Source organism: Eumetopias jubatus, unplaced genomic scaffold (assembly GCF_037043125.1).
Source record: "Eumetopias jubatus isolate StellerSeaLion01/CBP00866 unplaced genomic scaffold, mEumJub1_p1.0 scaffold_7, whole genome shotgun sequence".
Classification (NCBI taxonomy): domain Eukaryota; kingdom Metazoa; phylum Chordata; class Mammalia; order Carnivora; family Otariidae; genus Eumetopias; species Eumetopias jubatus.
This window is the reverse complement of record NW_028274813.1, coordinates 62,002,809-62,007,073: the sequence shown is the minus strand read 5'-3', so window position 1 is coordinate 62,007,073 and position 4,265 is coordinate 62,002,809. Positions and strand designations below refer to the sequence as shown.

The 4,265-nt window shown below is 40.8% G+C and overlaps 1 pseudogene; it reads right to left on the bottom strand.

Moving 5' to 3' along the window:
• Window positions 1-2,934: 2,934 nt before the first annotated feature.
• On the bottom strand, window positions 2,935-3,415 carry LOC114217838 (EKC/KEOPS complex subunit TPRKB pseudogene; annotated as a pseudogene).
• Window positions 3,416-4,265: the final 850 nt, after the last annotated feature.

The following is a 4,265-nucleotide window of genomic DNA, read 5'->3' as shown; positions in this document are numbered from 1 at the left end:
TTTAAGCAGTCTTTTCAGTCTTCTGTCTGGATAAGGATGCTCAGAATCTCAGAAGGCTTCCTCCCTCTGAAATACGCTAATCATCCTCGGGGAGTATTGGAGCAAAGGGAGTCGTGGCCTTGAGCTGATCCTTGGGTTTACAAGCCTCATGTGCCCTGAGCTCCGGGGTGAATCTCTGTGTCTGCTGGATGGCCCAATGTAACTCGTCTGCTGGCCCCCCTGAAGACTCCATCCATGGTCTGTTCTTCTGGCTCACTCAATGTTCTCAAGGATTATTGGCCAACTCCTTGTTGATTCGACCTCCTCTCAGCTTCTGCTGTCTCAGTAGGCCCCTCCAATTTCTCACTGTGACCCCTACGAGGTCCCAGCTTGGAGGGGCCATTCCATAGCCCCCTCCCTAACATACAGACATAACTCCCCCTGCCTTAGGAGGTCCCCTCTGACTCCCCAGTCTGTCTCTCGGCAGTTTCTGGGTCCCATCTAAACCCCAAGAGAACTAGAGCAGCCCAGGGAGACTCAAACTCAAGGCCTCCCTCTGCAGCTCATCACCAAGTATCCTTTGCGGTGACCATGTCCCTAGTTGGCAATGCACAGCCTGAGAGGTGGTCTTCTCCCAGAGCCCCCCGCCTTCGATCTAACATAACTCCAGGTCAAAGCCTCTGAACCACTTCATTCTCTACCCTTCTCTCTCTACGATCCAAGGCTCTCAAGCCCTACCGTTGTGCTGCAGAAACTTCTTTTGCACGTCTAGACTTTTGCTCTAATGTCCAGATGCAGGGTTTTTTTTTTTTAATGGGATGGTTCTATAAATCTATTTTGCAACTTTTTATGTGTTTTTTTTCTATTTCACAATATATTATGGACATCTTTTCAAGTCCTTTCAGAGAAAGTTAGCTCATTCTTTCCAATAATTGTGTGGCATTTCATTGCATAGATGTACCATAATTTACCTACCAACCCCTACTAATGAACATTTGTGATATTTCCAATTTTTCACGACTAAAAACAATGCTGTAATTCTTATACACTGCTATTAGGAGTATACATTAGCATAGTAGAATGAATAAACAAATTGTGTTTACTCACAAAATGGAATACTACACACAGCAATGAAAATGAATGAATTACATGTAAGAACAGGATTAATTATACAAACATAGAAGAAGCAATATACAAAAGAATACATAAGCATTTTCCATTTATATAAATTTTAAAAATAGGTGAAATTATATTATTTTATGGATGTGAGCACAGATGGTAAAAATCTAAAGAAAAGGAAGAAAATTATTATCCAAAAGTCAAGATCGTGGTTACTTATAGAGCTATGCTGTCCAATATAACTATAACATGAGCCACAAAAATAAACCATACATGTAATTTTAAATTTTCTAGTAGTCATATGAAATGAAGGGGGGGAAGCAGGTAAAATTAATATATATTTTATTTAACCCGATATATTCAAAATAGTCATTTCAATATGTAATCAATATTGAAAATCATTAATGAAGTGCTTTACATTCTTTTTCTTATACTAAGTCTTCATAATCCAGTGTGAATTTTATACTTACAGCACATCTGAATTCCAACTAGCCACATTTCAAGTGCTTATTTGCCCTATGTGGCCAGAGGCTACCACATTGGACAGCCCAATTCTAGCAGACATGAGAGTCAGGAAGGAGGTTAGCTCTACAGGAGAAAAGTAAGGCTGTAACTGGGAAGGACGTGTGGGAAATTTTGGGAAACTGATATTGTTATCTTCCTTGAGAGAAGTGTTGATTATGTATTTGCACTATAATAATTTATTAAATCATATATGTGAATTTTGTGAACTTTTTTGAATGCGTTTTATCAAAAAAAAGTTTTAAAAATACTGACTGCATATTCCTGTACATGTATCATTATAAACTTGAGCAAGTCTTTTGGAAGGATAGATTTATAGAAGTGTAATAACTATTGGGGGCGCCTGGGTGGCTCAGTCAGTTAGGCGTCCAACTCTTGATTTCGGCTCAGGTCATGATCTCAGGGTCATGAGATCAAGCCCCCAGTCAGCTCTGCACTCAGCATGGAGCCTGTTTAAGATTCTCTCTTTCCCTCTCCCTCTACCCTGCCTTCTCTCTCTCAAAAAAAATTAATAATCAAAAATAAAAATAAAAAAAGTGTAACTACTGGATCAAATGATGCAAACATTAAAATATTTAATACAATTACTTTCCACATGTTTATACTAATTCTCACTCAGACCAGTAACAATGAAAGAAAACTCCCATTTCTCTAATTACTTAGCAACACTTCAATTTTAAGACATTTTTGACAGTTAGGTGTAAGCAGATATTGGAAGAGTTAGAATCACTCAATGACTATTTCAAGAAATTACAAATTATATTCCATTCAGGACAAGCTCTCTTTCAGCATACATAGGCACTAACAATCAGGTTGTTGGTCCTTCCGGTGCTTCTGAAAGGGATGGGGCGCCTGCATCCCAGGGCGGCCGTGGCTCTACACCAGCAATTCACCCTGAGCTACACAAAATCTGAAAGAGCCTTCCCTTGATAGTGCATACACCAACCTTCATTGGGACTGAACATTTTATTTTTTTGTTAAAGATTTTTATTTATTTATTTGAGAGAGAGCACAAGCGGGGGGCAGAGGCAGAGGAAGCAGCAGACTCCCCGCTGAGCAGGGAGCCTGACGTGGGGCTCAATCCCAGGACCCTGTGATCATGATCTGAGCCAAATGCAGACACTTAACCGACTGAGCCACCCAGGCGCCCCCGGACTGAACATTTTAGACTTGGACACTTCATTTCAGGGCTGTTCATGCTGTCAAGTGTTAGCTTGAGTGGTGGCCAAATGCAAAAACCTCAAAGCCAATGATGACCTTGATTCCACAGAATTTTTTTTATAAATGCTGAAAATTTTTAATACTTCTGTCATTTCACAAAACATCTTTTGTTGACATTCTACAAATGATACCATCCAATAATGTTCCAATACTTTCTTCTTGTGAAGATAGTTTATATATCTTTTTAACTTCTGTAATATTTGTTATGTCAGGAAGGTTTTTTTAGAGAAACTTGATGACCTTCAACCTGAGATATTAGGTCTTCTTCATTTATTTGTTTTTCTCCCTCTTCAGGGAGAATTGAAGTGTCATTTGCTGAGATACCAAATTTTTTCAAAGCTTCTGAAATACTGTTATTTGGGGAAAGGTTGAAAATAATTTCAGTTGATAGAGTTCTTGTCTTCATTTTTCCCAGTTTGTAGAGATGAACTGCTTTGTTTGCTGCCACCAGTATCTGAAATGGATCAACAATCACCTTAGGGTTTATTAATGAACCCTCAATAGCACCTTCCATGGCCTTTTTTCTCAAGTCTCCAGCATTTTTTACATCTTTAAATAACAGAAGGGTCACCCGTTAAGAGTCCATTTACCAGGGCGCCCGGGGTCCAAGTCCCTCTGAGACGCGCTCCTCGGACCTCTCACGACGTCAGGCGATTCCACAGAATTTTTAAAAAATCTTTCCATCCTGGCACTAGCCCAACCTTTCTCCTCTAGAGCATCATCACAGTCCCCTTTCCTTTTATGTGACAATCTAACCTGTTTAAAAATATGTTTGGAACTCCCCTAATAAAACTGTCTTCAGAGATGGATTATCAGCCATACAAGAAAAATGAGATTTATTACTCTATAATCACAAAATACTATTTGTCAGATTCCTCTCTCTCTACACCTCCTTCTCTTTCTTCCAACCCTTTGCTCTTCCTTCTCTCTCCCTTTTATTTCCCAATATTGCTCAGCTTAGTTCTGATCTCTCCTTCCTTGCTCTTCAACTTGAGCCCACAACCTAAGGATCCCAAGAGGTCACAGTCCACAGGCAAGATGCCCCAGGATCAAAAGGTAGGCAGCAGAGAAGGAACGAATCCCAGAGATAAAATGAGACCTTAACCACAGAAGGACACACCCAGGAGCTGTAGCAAGCAGATCTAGGAAGGAGGGCTCCCAAGTTCAGTGCTTATTTGCTGGCAGGAATCAATAACAGGATCACAAACAACTTGGCACCGTAAGTGAAATGGTCAGATATTAAGTCAGGCTTGCTTGTACTTTTCTCCTAATTAATAAAAGAAGACTGTCAGGGCGCCTGGGTGGCTCAGTCATTAAGCATCTGCCTTCAGCTCAGGTCATGGTCCTGGGGTCCTGGGATCGAGTCCCACATCGGGCTCCCTGCTCCACAGGAAGCCTGCTTCTCCCTCTCCCACTCCCCCTGC